We start from the raw sequence: 14,030 nt of genomic DNA on the forward strand, positions 1-14,030 counted from the left end.
TTACTTTTCAGAGGTGAGAAAATTCAAAGGGCAGAACAAGCAAAACAACACTTGTCAAAATATCAGAGAGCACTTAAAGCACTGTTAAGCTCCATATATAAAAAAAAAAAAAAAAAAAAAAAAAAAAAAAAAAAAAAAAAAAAAACCAAAAAAAAACCCAACAACAAAAAAACAAACCTTGAAACACTATAATTAAGAAACTTCTGAGGGTTATGAAGGATATATTCTGCATATTTTTAAATAATATAATACATAAAAAGCAAGAGGTTCATTTAAATAAAGAGATTGATTATGTTTAATGCAGTAGATCTAGGGTGGGGAGAAGATGCTCATCACAGTCCCTCAAGTTATTTATCTGGCTAACACTACACTACTAAAAATGGTTGATTGAATGTGAGACTCAGTAATTTGTCTCATAATGGTCTTTAATTTTTAGTGGCAATAAACGTAGTATTTAGGAAAACTTGAGAAATTGCCATGAAGGCAGATGACGAATATGTGCCTAAAGTCAATCCCAAAGCTGCAAAACACCACCTTCTGCTCCTGCAATGACATGGATTTTACTCAGTGATACTCTTTAGGTCAAGGGATCAAATTTTCACAAGATAGCAGTTAAATATTTAGAAGTAATTTATGGGATTTTCTTTTCTTTATTCAGATCAGATTGATTTGCATCATAGGGCCCAGTGCTTTATGGCAGTAGAGGGTACCATGATGCAGATCAGGGGTCACTCACAGAGTAAGAATCATTCCACTGCCCCAGACTTTTGCTGATTCTGCACCAGGTGGTGTCTCAATGTTACTCTTTCATATGGAAAAATTTTAATATAATATAATTCTGTATAATAAAATTCTGTCTAAAGACATATAATGTACATATATAGTTAATATGTCCTTGCTTTAACACTTAGAAACTTGTAATACAAAATACAGTATTACCCACCTATATTTCCAGCAAAGTTCAGTTTGCTCATTTTGTACGTTTGATTGCATTTATGACTTGCCTAACAGTTTCTCTCCTTCTTGGTGCTGTTATTACCCTACTACTATCCTACCATACAAATCCAAGGCAGACTCCACTTGCTATTAGGAGATCACCCAAGAACAGCCACGTGCCACAAATTGCAGAATGAACAGGTCAGGTTGGACATTAAGTGAAACAATTTCCAGCACTGAAACAGTATGTGGGTGGTTTCCAAAATTTAATCACACAGACAGACTGACCCATCCTAGGACCAGAAAGAATTTCCTCTGTATAGGTTGGGCATGAAGTCCCATCTTAACAGCTGTTCTGTGATTACAGACAGGATGAAATACCCTATGGTATTTTGCTAGCAATCTACAATTCCTGTCTAGGGAATTTCAGGCAAGAAAATATACTCATGAACATGCAGGTGCTCAGGAAATCTTAGACGTCTCACACCATGCTGTAAAATTCATCATTGCATACATGTATGGAGCAAGACAGAGTCAGGTGGGAAGCTGCTGACTTGCTGCCATGTACAGATTTACTTCACAGAATGTAGTGATTTGGTCCTGTTGCCCTGCTCCTTAGTACTGCAGGTTGTGATACCTGAAGATAGAGAGAGGGAAAAATGTAAAACGTTGCCTAGATATTTCAAAAGTGAGGATTTGTCACGAAATTGACCACATAATAACGTGGGTGTTTCAGGTTACATTCCAACAAAACCAAAGAAAACAAAATAAAATAACCAAGAATGCCACCAGGTGTTCTCATTAGCTTTTTTTTTTTTTGCCTAAGTGTGTTTGCTGCACTTTGGGTTGGGACATAAGTAATGTGTGTTCCAGAGAGGCTAATAAAATGCATTTCAAGACTAGTTCACTTTACAGAAAAATTTTAAAAACACAGTTTATGAATTGGAACAATACATGCTATCTATAAAGAATCTATTCTGAACACACATTTATACAATAGGAAATATATACACTTGGCAGTGCACTGCCTTTACAAAATGTGCTTCTACTTTGTATTAGTAAAATTATTTACATCTATATTTACAGGAGCAGCTTCTAAAGCTAGATATAAATAACCAGTCATCCCTGTAACTGATTATCAAAAGAAGTCTGATTACTATGAATGTTATGAATTATTAAAGTAAGGAAATGGTAACAAAAACTTTCCATTTTAAAAAAAAAGCTAATTTTGTGTTACACAGAAAACAATATATGTACTTTCAAAAAGTAAAAAAAAAAGCCTTCTGTGGGGTCAATTGATATTTTTCTCTGTCTTTTATTCCTATACCTTTCATAACAAAATTGATGTATTTCACATTTTCTCAAATAAACAGTAATTTTATTTTTAAATCCAATACTGATAAACTTAAAATGGAAATATAAATTTGAAATGAAATGGCTGTCAGGATACTATACAACACAGCAGGAGAAGCAGGCACAAGAAAAAGCAGGCATCTATTAATCTAATCATCAGCCTCTATTATTATTTTTATGTGGCAGTCTGTAGTCATAGATTTCATGTTAAAATACGAACAATTTCCTCTGAATGAATACTGAGACATGCTTAATTGACTTAGTTCAGAAAGCTTGCCATTGTCTCTCACAGTCAACAAGATTCTAATTTAATCCAATCCACAATTTAATTACACCCATAGTCTCAAACATTTTAAACTGCGCCTTTGTTAAAAGCTGAGACCACAATAAATCTGTGAGATGATGTCTCTGTCATTTCTGCTGGCTGATGCAATAAGACAATTGCAGCAGCAGCAGAAGTGACAAGAACATTAACTAGGATGGTAATCAACAATCTAGTAATGTACTTTGTCAGGTAAGAAGCTATGTCACAACCTTTTTTTTTTTTTTTTTTGATAGTTCTCAAGACTGTAAAGAACAAGTTTTGCTGTACAGATACGCTGTACTCACATCAAAGTGTGACAGCCAACTTCTCCTTTTAAAGCAGTGTAAAAATTTGTTCTGTTCAAGCTCACGACAAATGTGATCCAAAGAAGTACTGAAAAAAGTCTAGTCTTTCAGTATTGTTGTACAACTTTCAGTTCCCCATGTGGGCAGAAAAACCTCTTGAACCATGTAATATGGCCATAATCATTCGGCAAAATTTGAAAACTAACACTATTGGTAGGAGGCCAAGTTACCTCTGGGTTTTTCTGCTACAAGAAGTAGTTTACTTCACAGATTCATTTAGCTTTTTCTTCTCTTTCCTTTCTTGACTTGTATTTTTGCAGCTTAAAACACAGCTGGGTGGGGTCTTTCAAAAATTTTTGTTTGTTTGTTTCTCTTGCGCATAACTAATTCAGTTCAAGGCAGGACATTTTGTAGCTTTGTTTTACTTATTCAGTGGCTGGAGTTCAGACTCCCATATTTCAAAAATATCTCAGTTACCATGCTCTGTTACCCCACTGAACTTATTTGCTGCTGTTGAGAAATATTATGCAATTTTGAATGTGTCAGGTAGAAGAAACAGTGCTTTATTATTAGGAGTTCACTAAAAAGAATAAAACATATACAACAAGAATACAACAAGACTACAACAAAAATACAACAAGAATACAACAAGAGTACAACAAGAACACAATATTCTTGATGTTTTTATCTGTTTTATAAAATGTATCAATCCTCACTGAGCATGGGTTATGCTTTCTGTGCATGGGTTATGCTTCCAGACAGCATCTCTTTTCTTTAATAGCTGCTCCTTCTGACAGATGGGTAAAAAAGGAAAAGGCAGATGATGCATGGCTTGAAAGTGTGAATAACTACTTAATGATAACAAAGAAACAGGCTTGTAGGATCTCTAGATCTAGTCTACCATTCTCTGTAAGCACACACATTTTTTTCTTGATCTCTATTCTATTTGAAAATTATTTTTGTATGCTACGTTCCATATTACACTATCGGTGTTCAGCTAATGTATAATCCAGCTCCTATATTTTATCTTGTTTCATTGACAAAGTGTCCCACAGTTTGACTGTTTATCTTTTCAATTTCTTGAGAAATGGCACATGTGCCCTTTCTATAGGAAGTCAATTCTTCTTAAGGTGGATATCATGTAATTGTGTGCAATATTGTGACCAGAAGCTGAGTCCGCAAAGGTCAGAGATTCTGGAAGTTTTCTTTACTGATTTAAATAGTTGGAAAGCTGTAGTTTCTAACTACATTTTCAATAACAGTATGGGTTAGAGTGTTTCTTCACATGTGAGTTCTTTCACCTTTGCAGCTAGGGATGCATTTCTGGGTTGTTTTTTGCGTATGATGTTGTTTTCTTTTTCTGTGATGCTTCTGAAAAGTCATAGGGTTAGCTCACTTAAATCACATTCTTAGAGTCCCTATGAAATGAGTATGATGGAGTTTTAGACAGAGAATAAAGGAAGTTTTATATTTCTTACCAGAACTTGGAATGGAGTCTTTCTCTTTTCTTCAGTAAAATGGTGAAAAGGAGCCAAGGGATGAAAAATTTTTTTCAGCCAACTGTAGTGATCTAATCTTGCAATGAGTATGGCTTTAAATTACTACGGAAGCAGTGAAAGTAAACTGGAAAACTGGATAGAAATGTCATGTGGTTCCTTTTAGAAATACCAGGATATCTCTCATAATTTAGCAAAAAAAGTTAATTTATATATTAATATCCATTTTCTTATAAATTAGAGCTGATCTTTACAAAGTCTACGTCAAAGTGCTGCTTGAAGTTTGTTAGTCACAGAATCAGAGAATCACAGAATCATTAAGGTTGGAAAATACCTCTGAGGTCATTGAGTCAAATGTTTGACCAAGCAGGACCACCTTGTCAAGGACACCCACTAAGTGGCACACCCAGTCATTTCTTGAACACTGCTGGGGATGTTGACTCCACTACTTCCCTGGCCAGCCTGTTCCCAAGCTTGACTCCCCTTTCCATGAAGAAATTATTTCTGATGTCCAAACTTAGTATTCCCTGCTGCGTCTTGAGGCCATGTTTTCTCCTTCTGTCACTGGTTACCTGGGAGAAGAGGATGAACCCCCACTCAGGAAATTGTAGAGACTGATAAAGTCACCCCTGCATCTCCTTTTCTCCAGACTAGACAGCCCAAACTTTCTCAGCCACTGCACATAAGACTTGTGTTCCTGACCCTTTACCATTGCCATTGCTCTTCTCTGGACTCATTCCACAACCTCAATATCCTTGTAGTTAGGAGCCCAGAGCTGGACACAGGACTCGAGATGTAGCCTCAGCAGTGCCATGTGCAGAGGGACAGTCACTACCCTGGTCCTGCTAGCCACACTGTTGCTGAAGACCAGGCTGCCTTTGACCTTCTTTACCACCTGTACACACCACTGGATCTCAATCAGCTGGATGCCAACCAGCATTCCCAGGTCCTTTTCCACTGGGCCACTTTCCAGCCTCTCTGCCACAGTGTGCAGTCCTGCATGGGATTGTTGCGACCCAAGAGCAGGATCTGGCAACTTGACCTTTGTTGAACCTCATCCAACTGACCTTAGTCCTTGGATCCAGCCTGTCCATGTTTCTCTGCAGAGCCTTTCTGCCCTCCAGCAGATCAACACTACTGTCCAACTTGGTGTCATCTGCAAGCTGACTGAGGGTGCCCTCGATCACCTCACCCAGGTCAAGGATGAAGATATTAAACAGGACTGAACCCAACACCAATCCCTGTAGAATTCCTACTAGTGATCAGACACCAACTGGATATTTCTCCACTCCCCATCACTCTATGAGGGCTATGCCATGCAACCAGTTTTTCACCCAGTGAAGAGTGAAAATGTTAAACCCATGACCTACCAGCTTCTCCAGGAGAAGAAAACAGGGTCAAAGGTTTTCTTAAAGTCCAGGTAAAAAATATTCACAACCTTCCCATCATCCACTAAGTGGGTCTCCTTGTTGCAGAAGGAGACCAGGTTATGAACGTGGTAAAACCTTTAATGCATATAATCCTGTGCCTGCTCTAAGGTGCTGAAGGGTACCCAAAACATATATGCCTATTGTCTGAATTAGTGATGCAGAAGGAAACAAAAGATCATTCTCATTTGATAAAAGAACATTCACCTTCCTTTGTAGTCCCTTCACATACTAAATCTTGTATTTCATATGTTTTCTAAAATTGATGACACTATTTCACACAAATAGATGATGGGAACTAGTATTTCTGGTTCATTACTGACTTTTATGTGAATCTAGACATGCCAGTAACCAATTATTTAGGGTGAATTTCTAATTACTTTAGGGTTTTGGGTGGATTGACCCTAGCCCTGTCATTGATGGATTTAGTGATGCTTAGCTTCTCATTTAGCTCCCAATTATGTTACACTTTTTCCCAATAATATTTCAGTATATTATTACTGAATTTTATAAAAACTCCTCTCACTCTGAGGTATTTACTCCAATAACCTTATCGTCGCCAGTATTCTAACCATTTAATGTGTAACTGTTGTTTTCCTTGTGAGATAAATACATACACACAGTTAAGCATTCTGCATGCAAGACTAGCATTTTTGAAGCGTTATTATCATTAGCAACTCATTTCACTGATTTTTAGTGGGAAAAATCTCTTAATTCCCATAAACTCCTTTATGTATATGTATTTTGTTTTATCATCAGGCTACTTTTCACACAGTTCTAGTAAGGAAATTTTATTTCTCTCTGAAATGTCCTTCAAACACAGGAATCTTCCTTAGAGATTGTGTTTTTTTTAATGAACTTGTATTCTTTGAGTTTGTAAGCGGTCATTAATTTCAAAAACACAGTTAACAGACTAAATTTTTTTCAGAAAAAAATATGACTGAACTTTGACCTAAATATATAAAGGTGGTCCCCAGAACCTGTGAGTTACAGAGATCATTCCTAAGAAATAACACTCCTAGACCAGAGATAATGCTTGATATAAATTTTTTCAAGGATCCTCTGAAGCAGTGATCTACCTAACATTCATTACCTACTGCTTATAAAAAACAGAACACTAAACAACAGAATTTTCAGTTGAAGAACAGATGAAGACTGAAAATAATTGAAACCATCAATAATTTTTTTCACAAATTTTAGAAACACACATTCACATACCGGACCACATTCTGAAGGTGTGTAGAAACCTGACTCATTTACATCTGAAAACATACCTGTTTATTTAAAGGAATAGGACTGAATAATCTGTTGCAACAACAAAAAAGAAGGGAAGAAAATTAAAAATAATTTTAAAAAGAAGTTCTCATAGGGAATTTAAATAGATTTGCAAATGAACTGCATTGCTAAGTAACTTGATACTAAGTAGTTGCAGACAGCTAGATTTTATTTTAATTTCTTTATTTTCTGAATCACTGAAGCAGATCACCTGCAACTATTTAGTATAAGGATACTTAGAAGACTGGTATATCATTTTCACCTACTTGATCATTTGTGTTCCTTTAGCGATTCCTTATTTAGTTCCATGCCAAAAATGGAATTAAAAAAAAAAAAAAACATTAGTCTGATTTGCACATAAATTTTATCATGTTTCATTAGTCTAAGCCATAATTGGAATGGTTTAGTGCTAGCAGTAAGATTTATAGCACTATATGCAAGGGTTTCTTCCTATTAGTCACCAAGGCATTTTAATGGAGAGATTAATTTTTAATAACTATCTGTTTGCAACTTGTGTAGTATTGCAAATGTCAAGTCTGACTGTCCTAGAGAGGAAAGAAAGATGTGTCATTTACTTTCAGGCAGGGCATATTTTTTCAGTTACCCTGTGCATTTTGGGGTTGGAGTTAGTCTTCTGTCTTAAAGCACCAACAGTAGTCACTGAATTATGAGTCAAAACCACTGACTTCGGCATATTAACCTTACTAGGCTCTAAATGCAAAAATATGTGAGAACTTAGAAACCAAACAAGGATGTTAAGATTTTTCAAGGTTGTCTTGTTTCTAGCCAACAGTGTATACTAGTCTTTAGCAAAACAAAAACACCAAAATAGTAGAATTTTTGCTCCAAACTTCTGTTTAAATATACTTTATCCATTATTTTATGGATAGCTGAAAGATCTAAATGCAGGCTAAGCACATTAAAAAAAATAAAAAGGGGAGAAACAGAGTATGTGGTTTAGATGTACTCTATAATCTGTGGTACACAGTATGATCTTTTTGAATTCCCACCACAACCTTTTTTTTGTTAAACAGAGTATGTGTTATGGCACGGAACAGGTGATACATTAATACCGTTGATCATACTGAAAACCTAAATCTCTGTTCCCAAACAGACTACTGTAATTGTAATATAAAACTAATGAAGGCAAAGTTTTCACTTTGCAACGGGGACTGTGTAGCACATCTAGTTTGGCAGTATTGTGAAATGTTGTAAGACAAACAGCTAAGTTTATGGTTGTAAGAAACACGTTTTATTTCCAGACATGAAGAAGCTACCTGAGGTATGATGAATATTGAAACTTTCTAAACCAAAGGTTCATCTTATATAGCTCTCATGAAAAAAGTTTTAGAGCTATTATAGGAAATATAATTAATTCAACCTTTTCTATGTGTTGTTTGAGACCTGCTGTTAGGCTTTCATGATCATTCATTCTTACTTAATTGCAAATATCAACCACAGGTCATCAAACCAACTAGAAAAAAACATAAATCAAGTAAATTCAACAAGTGTTGCTTCTTATATTCTGCTTCACTGTTTAGAAGCTGTGTACTTCAGCAAGGATCAAAATCAGAGCTACTGAAATATTTGCGGATGTCATCACTGCTCTCAGTAGGAGAAGGAAATTAGAATTCTCCATATTCACACTTTTTAGATGCACAAAAAGTCAAGGTTTTGGTAGTGTATTTTTTAAATCATTATTCGTTTCTGTGAGGATATTCAAATCTCTTGTGCCTAATAATTAATTTTGCAGAGTCCAAATGGTCCAATAAATATTAAAACTCATTGGGAATAAAAAAGCCTTTTGTCAAGTACCAATAAAAGTGACATATTTCTTTTGAAAAACCTCAAAGGGCAAAATGTAGTGAAATGGTTTAAATATTTTCTCAAATCTGGTAAGGAACCCAACTGGCAGTTGTAAACAAATGCCAACAGCCTTGGGTTGAAATGCTTAAAATCTGAGTAGTTAGAAAATAAGTGTAACATTCATTAAGAAGAAACTATAAAAGGTATTAGTCCATTAAGAAAATTTGGGTTATAATAGAGAAACTGAGATAAACCTGTATCATAGTTTCTTTGTATTTATAACACATAAATAATTGCAATAAACTTTTCATAAACAAACCAACAAACATTATCTTGAAATAAAATATTTTGGCCATGATTTTATATTAACATTTGTATTTCTACCATGGTTTTGCTACAATATGTATAATCTAAATATGATTTTATGAAGGGAAAAAAATAAGGGCATTGTGAAGAATACTTGCAAACAGGGGCATTATTTTTATTTTTGGAGGATCATTTTGCCATTTATATCTCCACCTATCGACAGATTAATGCTGTTAAAAATATTTTGAAGGCTTTACTTTTCTTGAAATTACACTTAATGTAATTATTTAATGAAAATTATTTAGGTTTTACCAAAGTAAGCAAGTTCCTCCAGACTATAATCTAAACCAGTTATTTTTCATTAAACAATGTGAAGTACAGTATTATCTCATATGACATATTCATATCCATAAACAGTTCTGTTTCTGGTTTTGGATTTTATACAGGTACTTACCATCTTTTTCACATATTGTAGGATAAATTCCTAAGGAGACTAAAGGTCCTTTGTCTCAGTGAATTCCACCATGCTTTCAAATAATATAAATTAGGCCTTAAGTAAGAACTACCTTGAGTTTTCAACACCTCTTGGTTTTTTTTTGTTTCCTCAGTATCACGTGGTCTGACTTAGACTTTCAAACTTCTAAACAGTCTGCTGAGGACATTATTGTTTTACAGAGGTGAAGTACATCAGCATTTGTCCTTCCTGGCTGAGGGATTATAACCATCTTTGCCATCTGAGCAGCACAGCAGGAACTATGCTCTCCCATTCCTGTGCAGTCTCCTGGCCCCCTGGTGAAAAGCAGCTCAGGAAAAGCTGACAGAGGCTGTTCTGCAGCTGCAGAGAGGCTTTGTGTGCCTTTCTGTGTGCAATACATGGAAAAAATAGAGAAAATAAGGGAGAAAAGATGCTGCTTGATAGAGAATTTAATTCCTTAAAGGTCACTGGTTTTCCTTATACCAGCAGAGGATGCATTTATTTTTATATATATACCAGCTGATTCTTTCTCTCTTATTTCAGTGGGAGTGTCTTTCAGATATAATGCATTTCATAAGAGCATAAGAGTTAGAAATATATAAAAAAATGAGGTAATCTTCCCAATGACTGTGTCATGGAAGCCAACATACTCATAGTGCTCCCAGAACCTTAAAACAACATCTGTAAATAAAAAAAAGAAAAACTCGGCAATATTTTAGTAAAACTACGGCACATATATAAGAATAAAAAAGGTTGGAATCTGAGAAATGACAAAATCTTTCAATGCAATCCATTTCATTCCACTGTTAGCTGTCTGCTGTCTTCACTTGCAGGTCTACAAGTCTTCTGTCTGTGACCCGTTACAGCATGAGCACTATTTTCACTTTCAGGTGCAGATTTCAAAACATGCTGGTTAATTAATGAGTATATAAAAACTAAATTAATCTCTCTACAGATTTTTATGTGAAATTAATTTTCATGCATATTTGTAAAAGCACAAGTGAACAAATCAACAGACAGATGTAAAAAAAGTGTCATCAGCAAATGAAACTTAGAGAGAAAAGTCCAGTAGTAGGAGGCACTTGTTAATATCAGGTATTTAAGATACTATGTAAATATTAGAGAAAATAAAAATCAAATTTGCTCCAAAGTGAAAATTTCTCTGCAAAGAAGGACTTAAATGCTTTCAAAGGCCAATATTTAGGGAAGAGTTTTTTAGCAAGTATTTAGGACATAGGACATTATCTATTACTGTCTTTCCTAAGATAAAAAGTAGAAGAGAGGCTAAAGATGACTTTTCACCATTTCTGTACTCTCACACGCTTCATTTGAATCTTCAAGTTGTAAGTCTACTCAAGCTTATGATCTTTTGTTTCTCTGATGGAACTCTAGACACAGACAGAATAAAAGAATATGAGGAGTTATGGTTTTTTTTACTTCAAACATCAGAAAAAACCTTCACTGGAGGTGGAATCAAGTACATCAAAAAGTCAGGGCACCAGCCGTCCAAGAAATCTCTTCTGATTCTAGCACAAACTGCAGTATTTAATGATTGTTATTGTGGGTCAGTAGCATCTAACCATTTATCTTTCAACTAGCCTAAACAAGAATGTTTAGTAGAAATAATCTGGAAAAAAAATATGACTAAAAGAAAAATATGTCTGAAAAGAAAAAATCGGCATTACTTCTGAATATCTGGTCATTCCTCTTAGGGAACAAAAGAAACCATTCTTAATGGTGGGAAGTGATGGATGTGGATAGGTTATATTACTAGAAATGTAGAAAAGGAAAAAAGTCAAAAGCGGAGCAGGCACCAGTAAAGCAAATTTTATCAATTAGTTTGTACTGTTATTATCAATAGTGCCAAGTAAAACCAGTAATTTTTGATGCTTTAAGTAGGTATAGAGCTCCCAGAAATATTTGTGTTCTCACCACTCAATAGAAAAAATTTGGTGTAAAATCTCTTCCAAAATTACTTTAATGTCTTATTATGCATGAAGGTGCATAAGTGTGCAGTTTCTTACCCTAGGTTATTCTAATCTTTCTTATCCTAGGCTACATCTGAAAATAAAGTTTGCCAGTGATGCTGATTAGGAGGTCCTCAGCACTGATATCTGTATTTAGCCAAGCTTTTAATGACATAACGACTTTCCAATATCTAATACATACACTGACTTAACACTGTATTGGATACACAATTTTAATCTGACAGTCCTCCTCTAATTGGCTTATCACCAATTTAAGTTGGTCCTTAAACTACCACAGTGTGTCTCCTCTATATTGTCAGAGCGTCTCTTGTTTATGTAGCACATTTTCCAGCAATTCATTAGGTTTTACTTCACTGCTATTTCTTTACATAGCTCACTTTTATTAGAACAATGATTTTCAACATAGCCTGTAAAAATTTCACTAAGGAAAAAAAAAATTGACACTGCAGTCCATGGGTGACTCCCCAGGTATTTGTTATCTTTGGTCAGGTCTTTGACACTCACTCTCAGTGTAGCAGTAAAGTCGTCCCAGACTCTTAGGTAATTAGTTCATACCAGTGAATCAGAGTCCCCTAATTACTTCTATTCCCAGAATCAACAAGAAGAACCTGTGTGAGGGGGTCTGCATGTACATGTGCGTTTGTTTTGGGGAATATGTGATTATGCATGCGTGAGAGAAAGAGGGGAAAAATCCTGTCAACCCCAACTCGGTTCATAGTATCATGTGATTCATCCCATTTTGCTGTATCCATCTTGCCTTATTGGAAGCTCCTTAATTGACGAATGAGGACTTTATCAAGCTTGGCAGGAGTCATTATGTCTGTAATTTTCCTTGAAATGTATCTGTCATGCAGCTCAAAATTAAATTGCCAGTTTTGGGCCTAACCAGAGAAGGGGCAGTGACTCAAAGCACTCAGAAAGAAATGAATGATTAATGCAGTTTATAGACAGAATAGTATTTTTTTCTGTCTTATGTGCTTCTCGTGTGTAATCTCCCGTGGTTCAGCTTCAGATGGATCTAATGAAAAAGGACTGGATGTTTTCCACCTTTTCTTCAGAGCATGCTGTACGATTTATCCATTGACACAATCTGCTAATGAAATGTCACCTTGGACAGCTTGCTAAAGGATTGATGAGCTCAAAGTTTTGTACTTTATTTAACTTTTGCAGGAAAAATGAATAAGTCCTCCAAACTCTGTATGATATAGAGATTCATTAAGATTTTGTACTCTGGAGGAGTAGCTGTACTGGAATCAAAAAAGCAGCTGTGACAAAGAGGTGAGAATAACATAAAACAAATAATTACTTAAAAGGTAGGTGTATGGCTCCATTGCACTCAAAGACATAAATTATAGTTGAGCTGCATAACTTTTTAAGACTTCTTCCTTCAGTGTTACAAAATTGCTAACTACAAAAAACATCAGCCATTCTCTTTATTTGATTGAAGCATAATTTAAAAAAAAAAAAAACAATAAATACAATTTCAACTTTTTTCCTAAACACCATTGTTTTTTACATCTTCACCTTGGGGCTTTATCCAATGTTTTCAAACTTCCATAAGACCAATGAATGAGACATTACAATCTGACTTAAAAATAGATTAATATTCTGACTGTTCCTGAGAATGAAAAAAAAACCCAAACCAAATCAGAAACATTACATAAGTACTAAATATTTGCAATTGGTAGGTAAGAGTCCCACCTGCTTACTTGTTCCCAGCCCTTCAGGTTAGGGGTATGAGAATTGGAAAGGTGAAAGTGAGAAAACTTGCAGGGTAAGATAAAGAGAGTTTAGATGTAAATGAAATAAAGTAAAATTATAAAATTATAAAATCAATAATATTGTAATAAATTTGTAATGAAAAGGAAAATCACAATATGATGACAACAACAAAAACAACACAAAGGGGAGGAAATAAATATCAAAAAAGGCAAGTTATGCAAATGAAAACCAATTTCTCAGGACCAATCCACCTATGTCTAGTCAGTTTCTGAGCAGTGGCTCCCCGCCAGCTTTTTCCCTGTTTTATGTGGCATATACATAATGCCATATGGTGTGGGATACAGCTGGGGTCGGCTGGGGTCAGCTGTCCTGGTTGCGCTCTGTCCCAGCTCCCTGCACATCCCCAGTCTTGCTGGTGGGAAGTGGTGAGGGGCAGCAGAGACCGTGCTTCTGTCATGGCTCTGTGTGAATGCTGCTCAGCAGTAACAAAAATATCCTCATGTTATTCTTGTGTTTCCAGCACAAACCCAAGATACCGCTTCACACCAAACATTATGCAGAAAATTAACTACCACCACGACCAGTCACTTAAGGTTTATTCCTAGTGAGGGAGTATGATGTAAACAAAAATCTTTTT

Source organism: Onychostruthus taczanowskii, unplaced genomic scaffold (assembly GCF_017590055.1).
Source record: "Onychostruthus taczanowskii isolate IOZ18803 unplaced genomic scaffold, ASM1759005v1 scaffold185, whole genome shotgun sequence".
NCBI classification, from domain to species: Eukaryota; Metazoa; Chordata; class Aves; order Passeriformes; family Passeridae; genus Onychostruthus; species Onychostruthus taczanowskii.